Source organism: Lepidochelys kempii, chromosome 6 (genome assembly GCF_965140265.1).
Source record: "Lepidochelys kempii isolate rLepKem1 chromosome 6, rLepKem1.hap2, whole genome shotgun sequence".
NCBI classification, from domain to species: domain Eukaryota; kingdom Metazoa; phylum Chordata; order Testudines; family Cheloniidae; genus Lepidochelys; species Lepidochelys kempii.
The window spans coordinates 54,171,466-54,196,473 of NC_133261.1; the positions used below are offsets into that span (position 1 = coordinate 54,171,466).

At 39.0% G+C, this 25,008-nt stretch overlaps 1 long non-coding RNA gene across 3 annotated transcripts in view; it reads left to right on the forward strand.

Annotated features, from left to right (window-relative positions):
• The first annotated feature begins 220 nt into the window (after positions 1-220).
• LOC140912846 (uncharacterized) overlaps positions 221-25,008 on the forward strand; it is a 95,106-nt gene continuing 70,318 nt past the window's right edge. For all 3 annotated transcript variants that reach the window (XR_012159398.1, XR_012159399.1, XR_012159400.1), the window contains exon 1: positions 221-350. This is a non-coding gene — a long non-coding RNA (uncharacterized lncRNA). The remainder of the gene's footprint in view (positions 351-25,008) is intronic.

Genomic DNA, 25,008 nt, shown 5'->3' on the forward strand with positions numbered 1-25,008 from the left:
ACTGAACATTTTCTTTTTATTTTCAGACTTTATTTCCCAAACAAAGATGTCATGTTAAGCAGGAAATCTAAATCCATGTCTGGGAGAGTTGGTAAGTGATTTTCAGATATTCTCTGCCTTGCTGGGCTTGGCTGTTGTGTTAAACAGTGCATGAAACTGAGTGGACATGTGAACCCTGTGAGCACCAGTGAAAATTTTCATTTGGCAGCTGTCACAACTTGCTTGCTTTCTAACACAATAAACTCCATACCTCTTAGAACAACTTTGTAAGAGCACAGCATATACCAGCTGCAAGAATACATGGCAACTTGGAAATCATCCTCCACTCTTCAAAAAGCAGGAATATAGGGGTAAGAAAACAACGTATTTACTCCTCTTCAAAATGATGCGCACAGTGGAGTTAACAATAGGGATGAATTTGGCTCATTTTCTGTTGGATAACAATGTCAGTGCATCTGTTTGCAACTTGCCTCTGTCCCTCACACTGTTGTGTGACTATTGTATCAAGGTCTTTGTTGAGGAATCTGTCAGTCTCTGAGACTGAATGTGAGGGGGAGTCACTCTATGGGGAAGTGACCTAGTCATTGTCTGCAAATTTATGGCATGGAGGAAGTAAACATAATGAAGAAACCCCAAAGCTCAGAGCCTCTGGTGCAGGGAGGCTGATTTACAGCAGACCACATTCATGTAGTCTTAAAGTTGGCTTAAGTGGTTCTGAAACTACAGTGTGGGTAACTCTCATGATTTTATCATAAGTCTCATGCTAGTTCATGTTTTTCTTAAAGCCCCAGCTGGTGGAGGCAACTGATTGCATGAGAATCTCAGCTTACATTTTTTTAAAAGCGAGTTTCTAGCCCTCATGAGTGCAGAGAAAAACCTGAGTACACCCTGAAGTTCCGGAAACTAGAGGCTTAAATAATAAATAATAACAACAAACTAAAGCATGTTATTTTTAAAAACTCTTGTTATTTTTGAAAGCAGTTTCATTAATTTGGAGAGCCTGACTCATGATTTTTGAATGTTTGTTACAAGATCAACCCACCTCAGGGTAAAGTGTGATCCTTTGGTAACATACAGCCCAGTGTACAGGCTTTTTGCCACTCTACCTCCCTATTGCTATAGCAGAGAAAGGGGATTGTGGCTGGAGAAAAGAAAGTGTGTCCAGAATGCCTGTTTATCATGCCAAACTTCAGATGTGTTTTCAGTTTCTTGTGGCTTTTTGTAGCTATTGTAATTCATCTGCTTTAATTGCCCAGGGAGGGAGTGAGGGAGGACAGGTTTGAATAGAGGTTGCTCTGAAATCAATGGAGTGTAAAGAAGAGTTTTAAGCCAGTTTTTGCATATACCATCCCACAGATCTGTGCTCTGTGCATTCCACAATATGGCTCATAATTTTTGTGTAGCTTGACAATGCCAGTGGAGAAGAAAGACACACACACACACACCTCTAGTTGTTATGGTTTTCATACCAAAATCTGATTCTGTTTAGTTATAGAGTCAAAGTAGAAGCAGTTTGGATTAAAAATCTCTGCAGAAATCTATCATGTTTAGTTTACAATTGACTGTGGGAGTTTGTTTCCCTCTGACAGCTGAGTTTGGCCCAATCAGAGCTTTTGATGTGCTTACCTGTCATTTATAGGAAGCAAGTCTCTGTTGATGTCCTCAGCAGATGTCAGTCACACAGCCCATCAATAATGCTGGGAAGACATCGTGCCCAAACAGAGAAAGAAACAAGAAAGCGAAAACACATAAGGATGCTTCTAATTTGTCAGCAAGTAGCTCTCCCTGGTGTAAACTCAGAAATCTGTGACTCTTAGAACATGACTATGGCCATGGCTCAGGATAATTCATTTGAAAAGCCACATAGTGTATAGTGGCTTTAAAAGGATTTAATATGAAGAACTGGCTAATATATTTATACTTTTAGTCATCAGGTACCTACAAATGAGTTATCATAAAGTGCATACAGGGAATAATGCAGTGATTCCATTTTCTTCCTTCTGTAGACAGTTACAAAACTTCAGTACTTAATCCTTCTGGTTTAACAATTCCTTCTGTCATTTTGAGAAATTGTGTAGGTTTGTACTCCCTTGTAAATTGAGAGCACAGTGCTGTGACCCTTACAGCAGGACAAATGAGTTAAGGCTCTGCCACACAAAGGCAGCAACATTCAGTTTCTGACCTAAGTTTACTATTTTGTATAAAAGTGTTTGTACTCTGGCACCAGCATATTGTAACAAGTCCATGGCCCTCTACCACTTCATAGTTGTCATTATGCTGCACATTATAGCTACGCAGAACTTCACGGCAGCAGAAGGGATGGAACTCAGATCTTACTGCAATGAAAGCATGGATCCTTATAACGTTAGCTAAAGGAGAAACTGTCAGCAACTAGCAATACAGGTTCCGTGAAACACAACCAAGCAGTTCTTAATTTTTCCAGTAAAGGACAGTGGCCTTTCACACTAGTCAGTTTATTACACTAAGTTCCTTTTATTTGCTCGTGTGGAAGATAACCTATAACTCAAACTAAACTATTATTGCGAAGGTGATCAATGATACAACTGACTATAAAAGATGGGATTTTGAGGTGGCAAGCCTCCAAAAGTTGGAATACCTACATCTTCCATGGAAATGGGGTCCATGTTGTTTTCATTGTATGGAATTCTTAATATTTTATGTTTAAAGAGCTTTGATAATGTGGAATGAATGTCAAATTGTGGGTCCTATTTCAGGTGGAATAGCAATACCTGAATGCTTATTCCCCAATCAACACAGGCTGCAGGGACACGGGGCCTTTCACTCTCTACCGTTCTTTTTACTCCAGGGCAGTCACAAGAATCAAACTGTCTCCTGCAGATCTCCTCCTAACAGTGCTCTCTCCATCCTTTATAGAAAACACCTGCCCGTTTTCCAGTTGGGTCTGATAATTGAACAGGGCTGGGTGGCCCCAGACCATGATAGGGGCAGGCCATCCTGTTACACACTCTCTGTATTTTCAGTTAATAATTGGATCTGCTATGATCCACTCATATTGACCAATCACTGAGTATACAGACAGCTTTAGACAAAACGTTACAAAATGGAACATTTATGCATGATTTATTTTCTTAGCTATAATCTGGGAGCCTTAAAATTCCACCAGTCTTTCAGAAAAAGAATGTCTTTGCTGCAGGAACTGAATGCAATTCAATAGTGTTCATCTTGCAGGGCAGCAAATGGAATTTTAAGGCTAAAGGAATGTTAATTTAAAAAGCTATAATTTTGAGAACTACTGTCCCATAACCTAGTATTTTTGAGATCTCTGGCCTAACCTACATGTGCTTGAAGAGACAAACACATGGCACTATGGTGTGCTATGGGCAGCCAAGTTATGATTGTTCTCTGGAAATAATGGTTATTAAGAAAGTGATTTACAGTATTTTACCCATGTTTCTTGAACAAACTGTTTTTGCAATTTCTGTCGTTCGCTCACTCACTCACAGATACATTTTAAATTATCTTTAGCAGGAAACACCATTTATAAATGAAAATATACATGATTCCTAATATCTTTTGGGATAATATTTTAATAATAAACTTCTGTCTGGCAAGATACAGTGCATGAGCATCACACTTTAAACTGATCTTATAGTTTAGTGCAGGGATCGGCAATGTTTGGCATGCGTCCCTCAGCCCGCGCTGCTTCCTGTAGCTCCCATTGGCCTGGAACGGTGAACCGCTGCCAGTGGGAGCTGTGATTGGTCAAACCTGCGGACACTGCAGGTAAACAAACCAGCCCGGGCCACCAGTGGATTTCCCTGCTGGGCTGCGTGCCAAAGGTTGCCGATCCCTGATTTAGTGCATTGGAATAAAAAAGCCAGCAATTTTATTTAAGAGATACACACAGTGATCTTGGAAAAAAAACCTTTAACATTGTTTACTGATGGGTTAGTTAATAAGCTAAAGACCAGCGCTTCTTATGCGAGAAGCTGGTACAGACCTATTGTCTTCTATACAGAATACGGTTCAGTTTCTCTGGGTGTTTGGGAACATATGGGTCCAGTTACAGGACAGACACAGGACTACATTATAAGTTTGATCCGAAACACACTTAATGAAATAGGAGCCTTTCCATTTACCTTAATGAGCTTAGGATCAGGCCCTGTGGCATGTGCAGATGGGCCATGCTTTAGCAAGAGCCCTGTCACTTTAGGGAAAGGTAGCCCTTGCTCTCCTTTCCCACGCTTCCCTAGCTCCACTGGCCTCACTGCACCTCACCCTCAGACCACATCACTCCATCCCTTTTGAAAAGGTTAGCAATTCTGGAGGCACTAACATGGAGACTAACATGTCTGGAGGCACCTACATTTCTCCATACCCAGCCACTTTATGGCCAGGGTCCTGATCCAACACTCAATGAAGACAATGGAAGTCTTTCCACTGGCTTCAGTGGATGTTGGATCAGGACCTAGGTTCACTTGTGCCCTTCTCCAAAATACAAAAAGAAAGAAAACAACCTCTCTTATAACCATATAGCCCAGTTATATCTACCAAATACAAGCAAATCAGGGACCCATAGTTTTAGATGACAACTGGATGCTAGGGAGAATAACACTCCTTAAATACTATAGATAGATAGACATACATCAAAACCATTCAATTCTCAACAGCTCTAGGTACTCTCTAGCTCTAGGTACTCTCTAGGTACTCAGCAATTTACGCACAGCACTTGACAGGAGCAGACCCTATTTAACAAAGTCCTAAGTAAAGCAGGGTAAATAAACAACAAATAATTTACACAACAAATGATGTTCTCAACAAATACCCCTCCTCTTCTATTTGCAAATTATACACAGCCAGATCATGATTGTTCACAGATTTATTATTTAAAATGATTCACCAAATAATTGTTGATCTGTAGCTTATTTACAAGCAGATGAGCATGAACATTTGATATTCAAAATGCAAGCTGTTTGATTGGACACATGGCATACATGGTATGTTTCTTTTTCCTGATTGGATGGGTGAATCTGTGAGAATCAGGTTGCTGGTGCAAGTCCTCATTCTTATGATGATTTCAAAATTTTCCTTCTGTGAATATTCTTTTGTAATCTTTTGTAACCATATTGGCTACCATATTTGCAGACAGTAACCACTAAAGGGGAATAAATATTTGGAACAAATTCACTAAAATCAAGTTAATATTCACAGAAAATTGTTTGCAGCATTCACTCAGGTCAACTTTTAGACTCTGAATCAAAGGGCGAGGTCTACACTACCGCTTAAGTTGATCTAACTTACATTGGTCAGGGTGCGAGAAAGACACACAGACACCCCTCTTCCCCCCCCGAAGTGACACAAGTTAAGCAACCTAAGTGCTGTCCACACCGGTGATCTCCCATCAACATAGCTTCTGCCTCTTGTGGAGGTGGTGTAATTATGCTGATGGGAGAGCACTCTCCTGTTGGTATAGAGTGTCTTCACCAGACACAGAGCAGCTGTACTCTGTACTAGCGCTTCTAGTGTAGATCTGCTCATTGCTCACCAAAGGTAATGGGAGTCTTTCCACTGACTTGGTAGACTTTGCATCAGGCCCTTGATATCTCTGATTGCCCTGTTGTTTCATTTGTTGTTTAGACTGTAAACTTCTTGAGGGCAGCGCTTATGTCTGCACTGCATTTAGATCATATGGCACTAAACAGATCATATGTTACAAGACAAGACAAGAAAAGCAGAGTGTTTCTCCATCACTGTGGTCACTCAAAATGCAGTAATCACCTCCAGATTCTGGTGTGAATCTTATTTCTATTACAAATGGAACTTTTAATGTAGTAAAAGAGTTAGATCTGCAGAGTCAACAAGGACAAAACACCAGTGGTATTTAAAACAGAGAGGACTAATTAGTTAAATTAGATAAAACACTAAGAACCAAACCAAAATTATGCTTGATTCCAAAAAAGTTTGAATACTTTTGCTTTAGTTTGTTTGTATTGAGAGTTTCACATAAATGGGGTTTGAGAGCGTCTCTGATCACCATATTTATGACCCAACAGAAAACAGGAAGCCCCTGGAATTTAAACAAGGTTCCCCTCCTCTCCCAAGATTTCTGGTTCCTGTTTGTTCAGTCTTTCATGATATAGATGACAGAGTGCTCTGCTGAGTCCTCTGCACAAAAAGAATTATTATCAAACTGCTTTAATAAGTATCCTCATAATGAACAAAGACTCTATGTCACATGCTTAAAAATCAAATAAACTGATCATTGCTGCATTATTTTAACCTTCCATTAATTAAAGTGAGCACCAATTGAGAGAACACAGAGGTAAGACTGAAATATATTTTGTTTTGCACTGTTGTTGTTTTTTTCCACAGGAAACAGGTCATGACAGTAAATGGGAGCCCACCACTTACTGAAGTTTTAATTACATTCAGATCAGCTAATTTAGTTTACCAGATATCATCAACCAGTTAATGGAACATTAATTAAGAAATGTACTCAGTAAAGTTAGATTCATATTTATAGAAAGTGATTCTTCCTGAGTTTTTCCACCTAATGAGGACCAACTTCAATATTAACTGTTTAGCAAAATTATAAAGATGAACAACATCCATGTGCTACAGCAGCAATATGATTTTGTGATTTCTAGAGTATCCTGAAGTCTTCAGCTCTGTAGCCTAGATGGATAGATAATGGGTGGAGGTGTAGGGAAAATAAAGGACTTGTCTCAGAACTCTCCTCAGATAAATTATTAATCACGTACAGTAGTACACTGGTTGCCAGCTGTAGTCCATAGACCCCTTCCTGGCAGTCTGTGGTGAACTCACTAGTCATAAGGAGCTAGTTCTATTCCAATTTCAGCTCCTGAAGTACCTTAAAGGATAGCTAGAGTAAATTTAATGTTTTCCGAATGTTACTTTTCCATATAAGCAATTGTGTTATTTGAGCACTATTAGAAGAGGATCTTCACAACTGTGAATGGGATTTCTCTTTTTAAGAGGTGGTGCACACTATGAGAAAGTTTGAGAGCCTGTGGAATAGTAGAACTCAGTACGGTAATGGTTGTCAGCAGGGAGGGATTATTAAGTCTTATTATTTATTTAAGTGACAACAATGTGCTTTACACTGTACTAGACTCAAGGGAGCCCCAGGCTTAAAGAGCTTACTGTCTAAAAGACAGATGCAGAAAAGACAAGAGACAGTGGGAAACCCAGTAGTAGTAGTAACTTGGCATTTTAAAAAAGAACATTAACTTATTTCTTGTGGGCATCGCAAAAGAAGTGAGCCTTTAAGAAGTATTTGAATATAGACAGGAAAGATGAGCTGGAGAACCAGAATGGGGATTAACTATATAAAGGCTTAGGACCATCAACATATCTGCTTTATAAGTACAAGCCACAGTGGAAATGCTGGGTGTCCGAGCACTCCTAATTCTACTGAATCTGCTTATGATTTCTAGTGAAGGGAGAACACCAGAATATAGAAAAGGTATATCAGAAATGTGTCTGAACATTTTACATGCCCTATCTCCTCCCACTACAAACAGATTCTTCTCTTCTCTTCACAATCCCGTACTTCCAAGCTTGGCCTCAAGTTTCTCTTCCCTGACCCTGATCTTCCTGAACTCTAAATCTCCTTGGTTACTGTGTGTTTGAATTGGACCTTTCACCTCATTGGAATTCAGTTTCTGTGGTTTAATTCTACATGTAGCAGAATGTTAGTTTAAACAGAGAGGCTGATCAATAGTTTAATCAGTCATTTTCTTTCTAATTCTTTCTGCACTACCTGTTCCAGCTGTTAATACCTCTTTACTTTGGCCTGCTGCAGCTCCAAAGTCAAACTCAGGTCAAGCAGAGACAGATAGGCATGTGAGAAAAAGAGACACCATGCCTGTCTGCTGAATTTCTTTGCAGTTGCTGGATCAGAGTAAGCAGAATATGTAAATCCACATACCTATCCTGACTGTTGGCCTCTTCCTCTGGAGCAGTTTACTTTTACATAAAGAGAATCAAGTTATTTTCAGTAGGAGGCTTTCAGAAGAGGAAGCTAGAATAGGGACTATATTAGGGGTGATTATGATATGTAAATATAAATTCGCTTAAGGCCTCCACATTGGAAAACTGGACCTTATAGAAAAGGAGTACTTGTGGCACCTTAGAGACTAACCAATTTATTTGAGCATAAGCTTTCGTGAGCTACAGCTCACTGCATCCAATGAAGTGAGCTGTAGCTCACGAAAGCTTATGCTCAAATAAATTGGTTAGTCTCTAAGGTGCCACAAGTACTCCTTTTCTTTTTGCGAATACAGACTAACACGGCTGTTACTCTGGACCTTATAGCTCATTCCTTATTGTTGTGCTGCTATCTGCAAATACTAATTCTGGAGTTGGTCAGTTATTTGTTTCTGAAGCAGCCCTTACATTTGCAGAAATATTCCTAAATATTCACGGGTAATTTATGTAAACAATTTCAACAGAAAGGGTGTGTATATTCATTTCACTTATTTGCACTTTGTAATTCCTGGCATGTAATTGGCTACCTAAAGTAACATGGCATTGTGTTTGTGTAATGCCAACAGACCCCGGTCATTGGCAGGCAGGATGGAACCGGGGACCTCTGGAGCTTAGTTCATGAGCCTCTACTGCATGAGGTAAAAGCCAACCGGCTATTAGCTAAGACTGTAGAGCAAACTCATTTTATCTCTCTCTTTAAGTGGTCTCAGTGCCACTAGATGGGACAGAACACCACTCCCAGAAGGTGTGTGGATTACATTTGCTCCCTGATTGGATGACTGGAACTTCCTAAAGAACAACCACCAATAACAGGACTGGGGCACTGAGGCACTACAATAACACAAATAATAAATACTTGATATTCCCGTGTTAACCTCATTAGCACTTTTGGTCACAGCGTCATCTTGGGAACTCATGTTCAGCTGATTATCCACCACAAAACCCACATCAGAGTCAGAAGCTTGCTGCTTCCCAAGACAGATTGACCAAGAATTAGGAGAGTATAAAGATTGATTGGATCCCCCCTTACATCCTGATTCAAATTCTGCTGAGCAATAGTCAGGCACAACTCGGCATCTAGGCCACTATTTTTAAAGTGATCAAAATGGACTTGGAAAAGAAATAGAAAAAATTGAGCCAGATATGCTTTGAAGAGCTTGGAAAACAACTGGAAATGACATTGTCTAGTCTGATTTCCTGCATGACACATGCCAAAAACACCACCCAGCACCTGAACACTTAGCCCCACAACCAAAATTAGGCCTGTTACAGCCCTCGGGAGACTAGACTATTATGTTCCACAGGCAGAGAACTGGCGGGACTATGGTGCATTGGTGCCAAGGCCTCAGAACAGCAGGGAAATGATTGAGAGAAATATACACAGATAATCTTGGCAAGTCACCTAGATGCATACATTGTAGAGGAAGATTAAAAAAAAAGCCCAAGGTCCCTGCCAATCTGACTTGCGGAGAGAGAGGGGAATTCTCTCTACACCACATATGGTGATCAGTTAGGACCTGAGCATGTGAGCAAGAACCAGCAGCCAACCACCTGAAAGAGAGAATATTCAGTGCCACTTCAGAGCCATGGCCTTCCCAACCCAATGTCCCATCTCCAGCTGTGGCCATCCCTTATGCTTGACACAAAGGAAATCAAAAGCAAGCAAATGAAGAAACCCAAGAATACATTGAGGGGGAGAGGGGAATCCCTTCACAACCCCTTCATGTGGCAGGCTGAAACCCTGTAGTGTGAGCTTTTAGGTACATAAGACATTCACGGGAAGGGAGCCCCAGTGCTGCTGGAGTGTTAAAATTGAAAATCAGACCTGAATGAACACCCCTAGATTTAAACTCCCTCAACTCTGGGAACAATTGGATCTTGATAAATACTTCATGGCTTCTAATTATCACTGCTAGAAGCATTAGTTTGTTTTTTCGCACATGGATGATTATTTATTTTCAGTGCATTCAACCCATTTCATTTCCTATGATACTCATCTCTGTTGGATAGGAACACCCTGAAAAGACTGATGTATTAAGCCTCACAACAGCCCTGTTGGGTGGGAGACTATTAGCCTCATGTTCACAAAGAGATGAAATAATCTGAGCAAGATCACACAGGTAGTGTGTGTGGAAGAGCCAGGTATAGACTCCAGATCTCCTGACTTCCTGGTCTTCTGTCTAAACCATCCCTCCATCTTATTAGGATAGGTTTATGTTAGAGATTAAAGGTTATTTTTGAGAAATTTTAGCTCCTAGTACCATATGTGGAAAATCACATACATGCATTGTCATAAATATAAAGGGAAGGGTAAACCCCTTTGAAATCCCTCCTGGCCAGGGGAAAGCTCCTCTCACCTGTAAAGGGTTAAGAAGCTAAAGGTAACCTCGCTGGCACCTGACCAAAATGACCAATGAGGAGACAAGATACTTTCAAAAGCTGGGAGGAGGGAGAGAAACAAAGGGTCTGTGTCTGTCTATATGCTGGTCTTTACCGGGGATAGACCAGGAATGGAGTCTTAGAACTTTTGGTAAGTAATCTAGCTAGGTATGTGTTAGATTATGATTTCTTTAAATGGCTGAGAAAAGAATTGTGCTGAATAGAATAACTATTTCTGTCTGTGTATCTTTTTTGTAACTTAAGGTTTTGCCTAGAGGGGTTCTCTATGTTTTTGAATCTAATTACCCTGTAAGATATCTACCATCCTGATTTTACAGGGGGGATTTCTTTATTTCTATTTACTTCTATTTTTTATTAAAAGTCTTCTTGTAAAAAACTGAATGCTTTTTCATTGTTCTCAGATCTAAGGGTTTGGGTCTGTGGTCACCTATGCAAATTGGTGAGGCTTTTTATCCAACATTTCCCAGGAAAGGGGGGTGCAAGTGTTGGGAGGATTGTTCATTGTTCTTAAGATCCAAGGGTCTGGGTCTGTAGTCACCTAGACAAATTGGTGAGGCTTTTTACCAAACCTTGTCCAGGAAGTGGGGTGCAAGGTTTTGGGAAGTATTTTGGGGGGAAGGACGCATCCAAACAGCTCTTCCCCAGTAACCAGTATTAGTTTGGTGGTGGTAGCGGCCAATCCAAGGACAACGGGTGGAATATTTTGTACCTTGGGGAAGTTTTGACCTAAGCTGGTAAAGATAAGCTTAGGAGGTTTTTCATGCAGGTCCCCACATCTGTACCCCAGAGTTCAGAGTGGGGGAGGAACCTTGACATGCATAAAAAGGGAACAATGGAAAAATGTGTCTATATTTCTAGAGGTAAAGATCAAGGAATATAATGACAAGGAATGTGACTCATGCTAGTTGTCTTGACTGACTGTTATGATACTGGTAGGGTGACCAGATGTCCTGATTTTATAGGGACAGTCTGGATATTCAGGCTTTTGTCTTATATAGTTGCCTATTACTTCTCCCCGGTTCCTATTTTTCACACATGCTGTCTGGTCACCCTAGATACTGGCTATGGCAAGAAGCTCCTATTTTCCCATAAACACTGTTGACCAAAGACAGCCTGGTTGCTTGATTTTCTGTTCAGCAAACAACACTGGGCCAGATCCTCAGCAGGTGGAGCTGCAGAAATAGACATCAGCTGACCATTTGGCCAAATATGTACCTCAGGTGAAATCCTATCCTGGTGCCATTGATTTTAACAGGTCATAATTTCACCCTCCTTTTTAGGTTTGACCACAACTATAGGTCAGACATAAGTAGTTTAGGCAGAAGATCTTTTCGTAGACATAGGATCAATATCAAAACAGCAGCATTACTCAGTAAAGAGGAAGGCAGGAGTCTGAAATGGATAAATGAGAAGCATCTGGAGTGGAGCTGGTTGGGAATTTTTTTGATAAAACTTGTTTTCAATCAGAAAATGCCAGTTTGTCAAAACTGAAACTTTTTATGAAAACAAATGAGTTTTGATGAAATTTTCATTAGGAGGTTTGCTTGGGTAGAGGATTGAAGGAGAAAGAGCAAGATACCCAAGAATATCTAATAGCCTGGTGGTTAGGGATGTGAGAGACCCAGGCTCTCACTTGGGATGTGAGAGACCCAGGCTTGAATATCTACTCCCAATCAGACTATTCTGGATAGGGACTCTCTTTCTCATCAAAAATTTCAAAAGGTCAAATTTTTATTCTGATGCAGAATGAAACCAAATGTTGACACCTCAACATTTTTCATGAATCAGAATTCTTGTTTTCTGGCCAACCCTAATCTGGAGTAGGAATACCTTTGAATTCTGAGAACAAAGCAGGCTCCAAAGAACATAGAGTGGTGATTTTAAAAAACTTTGACCTTAAGGGCACTTGTACACTTATGCTATATAATACATTTCTTTCCTCTGAGATTGCTGGTGTATTAACTGTGATGGGAGTTATAAGAGGGAAAGCTTAATGAATTGTCTGTTCTAAAAGCATCCCAGAGAGAGAGAAATAAAAATAAGAGACCCAGTTCTACTGTAGTTTATCTAGCCCACCCTAACCCCAGGCTGTTTCCTGTTTCACTTCTGGCTTACACTTCTCATTATGTTCTTTGCTAACTTATTACATTCTTGTGAATAATATTAATGTTAAACATGAAGGATTTCCTCTGGGGCTTTCATAAGAGATGAATAAGTGTATATGTTATGTGAAGCTGTATTCAATATTTGTTTTTGAATAGTACAGCAAATTATGCTTGTGGAACTATGTGCCACTGCTCATTATGTAAGACTAGAGTATCTCAGGGTATGTCTTCACTGCCTGCCGGATTGGCGGGCAGCGATCGATCCAGCGGGGATCGATTTATTGAAGTGATAAATTAGAAGTGATAAATTGACCCCTGAGTGCTCTCCCATCGATTCCTGTACTCCAGCGCTGTGAGACATGCAAGCGGAGTTGATGGGGGAGGGGCAGAGTCAACTCTCTGCGGTGAAGACACCAAGGTAAGTCAATCTAAGTACGTCAACTTCACCTACGTTATTCACGTACCCGAAGTTGCGTAATTTAGATGGATTCTCCCACACAGTGTAGACCAGGGGTTTGTCTGGAGAAAGAGTCTAACATTACACCTCTCTTTTGCATACAGTTTGCGTATAGTTAATTCTTGATTTAAATACTTTGCAAATAATACTTTGCATCCAAAGATGCCAAAACACTTAACAGATACTAATTCTGTTTCAGAATATGACTGTGAAATATGAAAATATTATACTGCCAATTTTACAGAACATGAAATTGAGACATAGTAGGGATAAGACATATATTTTCATGAGCATCCTCTAATCTTGGGTTTCTCAGTTTTTGAGTGTGCAATATGAGGCACCTTGGGCCTGATCTGCGGAGTTGCTGAGCCTCTTGTGACTGCCAGTGAAGTAAATTGGAGTTGTAGCTACTCACAATTCGTCCTAGTGGAGATTTACAAAGAGGAGTTGATGTAGTCAGATCAGCAGACTAAGAAGATTGTTTTAGTGGCCCACAGTTTGCATGGATTAGAGGGACTTAGAAGCAATCAAGCATTATGTGCATCAGGGAGGTCAGACAGAAAAGTGGTTGTAGTGATCAAGATTGGAGATAATCAGAGATGGGCAAGACTGTTATCTATCAGGATAGAATAGAAGGTTTGGATCTTCAAAATGTTATGGAAGAAAACCCAACAGAATTCGGCCACTAACTGGATGTAAACTGCCAATGTGATTGAGGACTTGAACAAGACCTACATGATACTCTTGTTTTTCCTCTAATCTGGATCGTCAGTAGTTAATATATAAAACACAATATAACAAATGACACATTTGGTTATGTAGGCCACACAGTCAAAATGCTAAATTGCAAAAGAAGGCACTTTGCATAACACACATAAAACTAATTCTGAGCTCTGTGAATAAATGCTTTGCATATTCCCTATGTCAGCAACTGCATTTTTCAATTTATAGAAAAGTAAGAAAAGGAATTCTGAAATTTCCGGTAAGAAGTGAGAAATTGTTTGGATTATAACACAAGACAACATTTTCAAAGATAGAAAGAAAGCATCCACCTTTGTGAGTCAGAATTTCTGTGGACCATCTGATGTAAAGTACAATTAATGATAACTATAGTACAGTATATGCACTATAATGACTTCATTATGCTAGCTGACTGCATTGTTGCAATTACTAGAGCAACATGCACGAGACAAGTTCTTTAGCATCCAATAAAATCTCTGCTAACTGATTAACCACAAAAACATATGAGTACAATTAATTTTGGGCGCACAATTGTAAATGAAAAAAAAAATGTGACCTGGCTAATGTCTTCAGTGTCAAATGTTAACTAATTAAAAAAGGGCTACATTTCCTCCTGGTGTAAACTGGTGCAGCGACACTGACATCATTTAAGAAAACAAAAGCAGCCAGTCTTTAGGACTCAGCCTTCTTGTTTAAAGAAGATAAACTTAAGCATGATGTTGTGATGAGTTTGTTGGCGGCTATCACTGTTGCATATGTTGGTGTTAGGATACACAGTGGGGTTTCTATACATGATAGGAGAGCATCAAACAGGCAACAAAAGGATTCTGGAAAAAGTCCCTGAGAGCCAAGCAATCACAGAGGTTTATTGTTCTAGGATCACATTCTATGGTGTATTAGTGCATGTTTTCAATCTCTCCTTCCTTCTTCTCTGATTATTCTGATAAGGAAAATACTTAAAAGTGGAAATAGGCTGAAATGATTTTCAGATTGGGTTTGAACTTCAGATGTGAAATCAAATCAGACTGAATATGGGATCAAATTCAGTTGTACTGAAATCTCATGAACTTTGCTCATGAGATTTCAGTGCACACTGCTGTTTGGGTTATTTCTGTCATTTTTAATGATGAAATTCTTATCTTATGAAGTTCTCATAATATCTTGTCTGCATCAAACAAGAACTAGAAATTAGGTTCTCCTAGATTTGGATCCATCTAGAACCAAAGGACTCAGGGTTAGGAGTTGGATTTGGGGATTTGGAGCCAAGCAGTTTTCTGTTGCTCTAGTTACAACTAAGCACAACCATGATTTCATCCTTCACAAAAGTATGTAGTGGGCAATACGGTAGATCAGAAAGACACAAATAAGAATATGGATTATATAGCACAATTTGTTAAGGCTTTCCTTGCATTAGTGAATGCATCCTAACATCACACTTGTCAGGTAACTAAACCCTCTTAACCTCCTTTCACTTGAAATCAGTGTGATGACTCATGTAAGAAACATCTCACCAATGAGAATAAGGGGTTTACAATCAGGTCCTTACCATGAAAGGACATATAATTGGAGTTATTTTTCTACCAGTCAAAATATGTTACCAACTTTGTGAGTGGGATGTAAGTTTTGAAGGGTAACAGAATCTAGTTTCAGATGGACTCTATGGTAGTGCAGTTACCATTGTTGTGGTTTGTTAAGGGTTTAGAAATCCTATGTTTTCTCTGAGCATTTATATGGCCCATTGTTGATGTAGCACAGTTATTCTGAATTATGATGGTCTTTATCCAACATGACAGCTATAGTACTTTTGAGACTGTATTGTTGTTTTCATCATCTGGTCTTTCAGCTGTACGTTGTGTTTCACTTTGAAGTGTAATATTTTATTTGATGTTTTCTTTGGCTTAGTCTTTATCTAGGTTCTTATGGATCAATCACTGTTGTATCTGAGCATCTCCCACAAATAGAAATGACAGCAATGATCTCTCTCTCTCTCTCTCTCTCTCTCTCCTGTTGACAAGAAGCAGGCTTGGGCTTTTTTAGATAAAGTATGGAAGCTTGGGTAATATTGTGGGAGCTGGATACTGTATTTACAATGGGCACTCTTAAGAAATTAATTCCTGTATTAGAGATGTTCCCTATTTCAACAATAGTGAATATACTTCAATGTTGAATTCCACTGGAACAATAAGATCTCAACAACGGAAATAAATATTTTAAATGTGCCCACTGTAGCTCTGAGTTGGGTGAGGTTCATGTTGGGAGAATTTAATTCATTTGGGATGCTCTGATGATGATGCTTGGGGACACTGTAGAAATTCTATCCTTCCCTAATAATATTTTGCACTTCTACAGTGCCTTTCATCTGAGGATCTCAAAGCACCTTACAAAAGCCCATTCATTGTAGATAGGTAAGGGTTATATATATGTTATAGACAGGGAAATTGAGGCAGAGAGAAATGAAGTGGGCCAAGGCCTCTAAGCAAGACAATAGCACAGTCAAAGATATAACTTAATAGTCCCAACTCCTGTGGTATTGAAACAAAATAAAAATTTGACACAAGAGAATTAAGAAGCTCAGGCAGTGACAAACTGCTAAAAGTTGATAGATTGATTCTTACTTGGAGCTGTGGGTATCTCAAAGATTCTGTTACTTTGAATGTTATAAATTTATTGTTGTCCAACTAAATTCTAAATTCTGTTTATTTATTTTTAATGTAATGTCTAAATCAGTGAAGTAACTGGATTAATTTGGCAACTTGCTGCATTGTCTAATTGCTAATAATTTTCTTGAAAATCGTAGATCTCATAAAAATCTCTAATCCTATTTTGAAGTTACTAGGTCTGCAGCTATGTGTTAATCACTCAATTTTCTTTCATTCTTTCTTTATATTCATTTGTGATTTTTATTTGGTTTCTGAATCTGCCTTTTATCAGAAAATTGATGCAAGAATAGACTTCATCTTTGCATCCCTAATGTCTCTTGGAGGAACACAACGGGTTCTATTGAATTCTGAATCATTAGCTGATAACAACACATCTCTGAATGTTATAAGGAAATCAGCTTTTCTTCGCTATTTTTGAACCGAAGAGCAGCAGGAGATAATCATATGCAATCAGTCCCCGTAAGTGACATCTCTTGTAAAATTACATCTTTACTCCAGACATCCATTAATTGATGCCAACACATCTCAACTGCAGAAGGTTGGTACTTTATAAAGCAGCCGGATTTACAGGCAACAACTTGATCAATAACAGTAACAATTAATAAAGCACATAATAATTAAAAGTGCAGGCTGTGGAGAATTTCTAGCTGTAGCTTGAAATATGCAAGTAAGCATCTCTCCTAACTGAAGTGTTTTTCTGCTAACACACCAGTCTGCATATGCACTGATGAACTCAACATGTCTTTACCATTCCAGCATCAGGATGGATAATTCCCACTTCATAGGAGTTTGAGTACAGAGTGCATCTTGCTAGAAGCCAGGGTAATTTTGTCTGCAGTGCAATGGATGTTGGAAGACACCTCGACTCAACTCCTTCCTTGTTCCTAGTCCTCTGACCTTTATCTCATTCAAAACACAATAACAAATTATTCAAGTGCCAATAGACTTTAATGCCTGTTAATCAAGCAGCTCTAGTTAAAAGGACCATTGCTTGTTCAGTCTCCAAAATCCACACAATCTGCCCTTCTAGCAAATGTTTTTGAACTATTTGTATGTGCCTGAAATCTGCTGTGAATCACAGACTGCTAAGGGCACTTAACTGCCAAACTCCCATGGAGAAAGACGAGGTGGGTGAGGTAATATCTTTTATTGGACCAACTTCTGTTGGTGAGAGAGACAAGCTTTCGAGATCCCTCACCAACAGAAGTTGATCCAATATAAGATATTACTTCATTCAGCTTGTATCAGTAATATTCTGGGACCAATACAGCTACAATACTGCATGCAAACTCCCATGTAGTCTGGAACTGGTACTGTCCACTCCTTTCCACTCCATGAGTTTGGTGTGCAAGTACAATGGGTCAAATGCTCCTCAGAGGTAATTCACTGTGCACTGGTGCCATCCCATGGATTTCAATGCAATTACAAATAAGGTCTAAAACAGAGGAAAATTGACTAATTTATAGCAATATATTAATACCCATATAATCCCTCTCCTTGTACTAAACTATGTATGTGTCTTAGTGTGATTTTGTAGAGCTTCCATCTGAGGATCTTAAATAACATTACAAACGAAAGGATCTGAATCTGTTGTCACACTGCTTTGACACAAGTATAACTCCACTGACTTCAACTGAGTCACTTCTGGTTTACACCAGTTTGAGATGAGATTTAGGTTTATTTATGTATGTGTTTATATGATACTGATTTCCATAGTATCTTTGTGCCTCACAAACATTCATAGGGAGGTACAGAAAGATGAAATGAGATGAATAGAACACAGGTCTCCTGTATCACATTGCAGAGTTAACCTCTACACCACACTGTTATGTGAAAATTTCAAGTTAAACAAAGTAAAAGAGCCCTCATTATTTCATGCACCAAGCTCAAATGTAATAACTGCCAATTCATTGATTTTTTACACCACCTTATTGCTAGAAGGAAACAAAACTTGATTACTATTCAGATGGTGTCCTCCAATCAAAACTGATGCTAGCAACTGATATCCATTTTAATACTTGATTACCAGCATCCAAGACTCTTGGCTTGTACACTATGAGCCTCTGAAACAGATGCTAAAACCCCCTTCCTTCTATGTATGCTGTATCCTTATGATGATACCCCATTGTATTGCTCTGGGAACAGTTTCCATACCTAGAGGTCTCGCTCTCATGTTTTCCTAGCAGTCACAGAAAAATAAAAAGATGCAATATTCCAGCTCCTGCCAGCTGTTTCCATCTGCCTCAAGAAATAACCTTGCAGGCAGAATCCAAAAACTGAATGACAGCAGCCTCAGCTGGCAGAAGATGACCTATTTAAGTGCCATTTCATCCTGAAATAACTTCAAAAGATTTTCCCGTATCAGGCATTCTTCTTTACCCACCCACTTATCGAAACGCTGCTCTTCATGACTCTGAACAAAGGCAGGAGGCTAATAGATTGCTAACCCATTGCTACCCAAACTCTAAGGGCACTGTTCTGATCTCATGGACATCATGTGAGAAGAGAATCAGGCTGTAAGCCGCAAACTGAGACCCACACAGAACAGGTTCATAGATTTGTAGAGTTTAAGGACACAAGGGACCAACTGTGATCTCTAGTCTGACCTTCTGTTTATCACAGGCCATAGGATTTTACCCAGTGACTTCTTCATCATGCCTAAAAACTTGTGGTTGAACTTGCCATGTCTTTTAGAAAGACTTCCTTTCTTTCACCTTCCTTCTTCTGAAACAAAAATGTGAGGTGAGAAATGAAGAGTGTGTTTATTTGGCATGTGGGTGGGAGTAGTAGCGTACAAAAATCCCACTACAGTGTCCATTGAAAACAGAATTATATTCATTAATAAGTGACACTAATGCTACAGGCTTCATGGACTGGGTTAATGTCTAAAGTTAGATGCCAGGTTCTGATTTTACAGAAGCTTCATATTGCTGTAACTTCACTGGCTTGAAGTAAATGGAGTTACTCCCAATTTACACTAGTCTGGATGGATTTACCCATAAATTCCAGTGAGATTCACGCTCAAATCACCAGGCACTTTTAGAAAATACGACTGTAGTAGTCTGTTTGATTTCATACAGGAATTACCTCACCATCCTCTGTTATCAGTGAGTTATGGGATCTTATTACCTGTGGAATAATATGTATTAGGTTAGAGTCCTCAAAATCTCTGATCATCCTGATTTTTAAATGAAATTTAGTAAACGAAAGACTCTTTCTTTAATTCATCAGGAAAATGTTGCATGTACAATATTATATATGATACTCAAGAAATATCATATACATGCAGCTTACTTTACTGCTGCCTACAGGTATTATCAAGAGCTAAATAACATTAGAATCATATTTTAATGGGGATGCTAAATTCTTCCAGTTGCACAAGGATAAATCTATAGTAAGTGCCACTGATTTTAATAAGTACAGGATTCCAAGGGCAACAAGGTCTAACAGTGGATTGGGTGCTGGCTTAGAGGTCAGGTGACCTGCATTCTATTACTGGCTCAGTCACTGATCGGTTGTGTGACCTTGGGCAAATCACTTCACCTCTCTGTGCCTTGGTTTCCCCTCTCACCCTTTGTCTGTTTTGTTTATTTAGACTGTAAATTCTTTGTGGCAGTGTTTGTTTTTACAGTATCTAGCATAATGGGTCCTTGATCTTGTCTGGGACTCCTAACTGTAACATAATACAAATAATAATGCTGTCATAAATCTCTAAATGGTTTTCATCACCCTTCAGAACATTTATATGCATTCCTTCCACTTGTGTGAATAGGGATTTATATGTAAGTCTTTTCTTCATTAAAAGGAAAACAGATTCTCCCTCCCTGACTCAAGAAAAAACACCAACATGGAAAGAAGATAACCACTGGCACTAGTATAGAAATTGCCATGTTGTTATGAGAGTCACATTTACCTGCCTTGACCCTTTTAGTGAGGCTAGTTGCAGAACTTGGAATAGCAACAAAACCTCTGAGACGCTATTCATACAGAACAGTGGTAAAGAAGTATGTCCCAAGGCTGACATTAGTCAAAGTCACTTGCAGTGAACAACTTCTGTCTCATCATTTAGAATCTCAGAACTCTAGACAGAATAATTGGACACCCTGCTAATGCAGGTAGAATTCTCCATTATCTTCCAGTCTTAATTCTGGGGTCTGTCAAAAAAGAATACTGCCAGTTAATTAGCAATTTAAAAGTTATTGTTCTTAAAGGGGATATTTATTTGAAAAAAAAAGTTATCTATTTTGCTAAAATTAAATTAAATTCCACTTAAAAGAAGATTGAAATAAAGAAAATGTAATAAACAAACTTGTACTATATTTTTATCATTAGTATCACTTAATTTATGTTTTAGAATACTCTAAGAACATTATAATTAAGGTTTAGCTGGCTTTTCCATTAATTAAATTAAATTAGGCTTGAGCTTGAGCTTGTTATTCACATCAGCCCAAATGTGAATTATTTTTAATATGATTAAATATTATTATTTATTAGAATTTTTCTAAAGTGTTTAAATCTATTAACTTAAAAAGAGAATATCAGTATAACATAGACATATATTTAGATGCTTTTAGTGTTAACTGTAGGTAACATGGCTTAACGTTAAAAAAATAAACTGAGCTAAATAAGTTTAATATATTGGGTTTGTAACATAAAAGGTATTTAAAATAGTAGAGACATTTAGGCCCTAAGCCAACACAGCACTTAAACATATGTTTAACTGTAAGCACCTGAATAGTCCAGTGAAGTCAGTGGGACAACTTACATGTTTAAAGTTAAGTATATGCATTTGTTAGAAAATCATTCTTGGAACAATCCTGATGTCTGTGATTCAGTATTTGCTACTCAGAAGTATTTGCTGAAAAGGTATCAACCATAAATATTGTGATCACCTGTATGTAAACAAAGGTTGGGCGAAAATCTGGCCTCATTGAAATCAATGGGAGTTTTGTCACTGACACAAGGATTTCACCTTTTGTGTCTTGCCACAGTCACACAGAGAGAAAGCATAACACAGGTAGATAGTGCAGAGTTGGAAATAGAGTGACAGAGTCTTGATTCCCAGTCCTCTGCCCTAGCCAATGTCTCATTATAGGTACTGAAGTAAAAACAAAATAATCAAGGCTAGTACTTCATTTTGAAAACAATCTTCTGATATGCCACATTCTGTGCAATTGTACAGCTAGTTCCAGACTGCATGCCTAAACTAAGCTTTGTTGTTCTCCTACTAGTCAAATCATTTGGAGTAACTGTAGCAATGCAATAACTGGTATAATTAAAAGTTAAATATGGAAATACTTTGGTTGAGTTTTTTTCTCCTGCAGTCTTTCATAAAACAGAACCACTGAAGTGTCTTTGGATTGTGCCACCTGAGGAGGACCCTGAGGAGACATTCTTCAGTTTGTAACAGGAATGAGTTACATATGTTTACAGCACTGTTTCTCATTCTTGCTGTGATTGTTGCCAAGGAATGGATTAATGTTGTGCAATTTTCACTATAGCAATGTTGCTGTAATTCACAAGATGTGAAATATATTACCCTTCGGTTCAAGGGAAAGAAGCTTTAGGTTAAAAGAAATTAAATAAATACAAAATTTTCTAGTGTCTATGGGCCTGATTCTTCATTACCTTACACTTTTTGTCATTATTTACACCAGTACACAGGGAAAAAAGCTACCATTCTGATAAGGTAGCTTCTGTTTTACACAATGTTAACACTTAACAGGGATTTTACACTTACTTTGCACAAGTATAAGTGACAACACAAAATGAGGGCCGTGCAAAATCAGGTGCAAAGACTGCTTCGCTTCCCTATTACTCCAGTTTTACACTAGCATTATTGAAATAAGTGGCGTTACACTAGCATAAAACTAGTTTAATATTGGATACTAAGACTTTTAAATTTGAATTCTCCTGGTGTCTGCTTTCAATTGATTATTTGCCTCATCTATGCTTTCTCCCTTTCTCTCTCTCTGTACATATAAAATCCACTGTAGCTTTCAAAACAAAGGACTTAATCTATGTATCACCAACTAATTTTATATGTTGTTTTTTGTGACACAAATAAAAAGCAGTGGGAAACAACAGAGTGGCAACCCATTCTTTCTGCAAATTTCGAATCCAGACCATTTTGTATACATCAGCAGCATGGGATGGATCAACTTGATCCTGCACCCGAGACTTAGGTGAATCTTTGAGCTAAGTAAGGGGTACAGGATTAGATCCAAGTTCGAATAAAATGAGAACCATCTTAAATTTTTGCCCTAAGCACAAACTGAATTGACCATTTTTTTCAGTTTGAAAAAAATTGAACTTTTTTAAAATTTGTTTTTCCCCAAATTTCCCACTCTTGGATCTAGGCTGGGATCATAAGCAGAAGAGCAAAAATACTGCAAAAAGACTGTTCTCATGAGACTCCCAGTTCAATTTTGCAGCCCCAAATCATTTGGATAGTTCAGATAAGCATCAGAATGTTTGGATTCCTGTCCCAACAGAATAGGGTCTGTAGTATTAGCATTTAGATTGCCTGGTCATCCAGTGTCAAGTCCTACTACCATGGAACACAAATGCTAAGCTTCCACAGACTTAATGGGAGGAGATAATTCCATTGTTACCCAATGCTAGTGAACAGCGTGACTGGTAACTAAGGGTATGTCTACATAGCAAAGACCCTCCCACCCTGCAGGGCCCTAGAGCCCAGGCTCCAGCTTGGAATTCTACACAGCAATGGAATGTCCCTGCAGCCTGCGCACCTGTGAGCCCAAGTCAGCTGGCATGGGCCAGCTGCAGGTTTTTCTTTGCTGTGTAGACATAACCTAAGGGACTGATCCAAAGCCCATTGAAATCAATGGAAAACCTTGTATGGACTTTAGTGGATGTTGGATCAGGCCTTAATAAAGGACCATATCTTGCCCCATAGGTCTGCATGCACAGGGATTCTTCCTTCATGTGGATGTGCCCCAATCCATAGACCCATGAAGTCTATGTGTAAGGAGGGATGAACAAAGGGTAAGGGGGATTGAGTCTGATCTAGAGCAGACGCAGATCTGCATCATCCACCGTGACAACCTCTGAGGGTTCCTCCTATATGTACTCCTCCCACAAGTTTTCATGCAGTGGTGTGAACTGACCTGGGGATACATCTGCTTTTAACAAACTGTGATGCATTTCAAATAATAGTTCATAATAAATCATCATCATTACATTTCTTCCCACGTTACAAACCCCATTTTGATCCCAACGCCGAAAAGGATTGTGATTAATCTATAAACCTTGAAAAAGATTTATCAGCTAAATGGTCATACAATGATTCTTGCAATTTACTGCAGATAATCTTGTAGTCAAGAAAAATTAGGGCACAAAGTTTTACACAGCTTGGCAATGTCAATGGATATATTATTAGGAGACTGCATGCAGTAAAACAATATTTCACAGAGGTGATTTACAGAAACTTGTAATTTGGATTTCTTTCTCCCTGTCTATAATTACTACAGTCCTTTAACCTCTGTTATTCCCCACAAAGCCAAGGATATATATTTTCTAGCTGTTGTTAACATTTAATACTTGTCCCGAAATAACTAACACCGAGCAACAATGCAAGACAGGGTGTTTATTTGTGAAGTTTCAGAGTAGCAGCCGTGTTAGTCTGTATTCACACACAAAAAAAGGAGTACTTGTGGCACCTTAGAGACTAACCAATTTATTTGAGCATAAGCTTTCGTGAGCTACAGCTCACTTCATCGGATGCTATTACCAGCAGGAGAGTGGGGTGGGGGGAGAGAAAACCTTTTGAAGTGATAAACACCCATTTTTTCATGGTCTATGTGTATAAAAATATCCTCACTGCATTTTCCACTTTTATGCATCTGATGAAGTAAGCTGTAGCTCACGAAAGCTTATGCTCAAATAAATTAGTTAGTCTCTAAGGTGCCACAAGTACTCCTTTTCTATGTGTGAAGTGTTTGTCATCAGAGCAATAGGTAGAAATTTATGGTTAGGCTTTTGGAATTGATTTTATATTACATATATGAGAGAGAGAAAGAAAGAGAGAGAGAGAGAGAACATGAGAAGGTAGGAAAGCCATGGAGCTATTTTGTCTTTAAGGAATAATCCTGCGTGGGAAGGCAGGGCCACTGTGTCACACCACCCCAGGAATCTCTCAGAGACATTGGGGGAATTCATCTCTGCCCTGTATGCACTGGTGAAAAGGGGCCATGAAGCAGCTGTTGGTCTCTAAGAAATATTCCCTGCACAGGGGGCATGCTGGGATGGAGTGGACATTGAAAGGATTTTACTCTACTCTTCTGCAGTGGTGCAACTCCCTGTGGAGAGTTTTGCAGTTGGGGTGATATTTAGGGCAGCTTTCCAGGCTCCTTTAATCTGTGCTGGCAGCCAAACTGCCTTGGAATAGGGGAGATGTACTGTCTCCCTTCTCAGTCCCTTTGCCAGTCTCAGCACCAGTAGAGGGAAATATCTGGCCCATTGTACCACATGGATTCTGATCTCAGTCTCTTTTTTTAGCAGTGGAATGTCACTGACTTCAGTGGGGTTTCTCCAGTACAAATGAGAGGAGAGTCTGGTCCAACACCTCTAGAGGCACAGGGGGAGCAGGGATATAGAGTCTGTCTTTGATATGGGTCAGTATGTAGTAGTA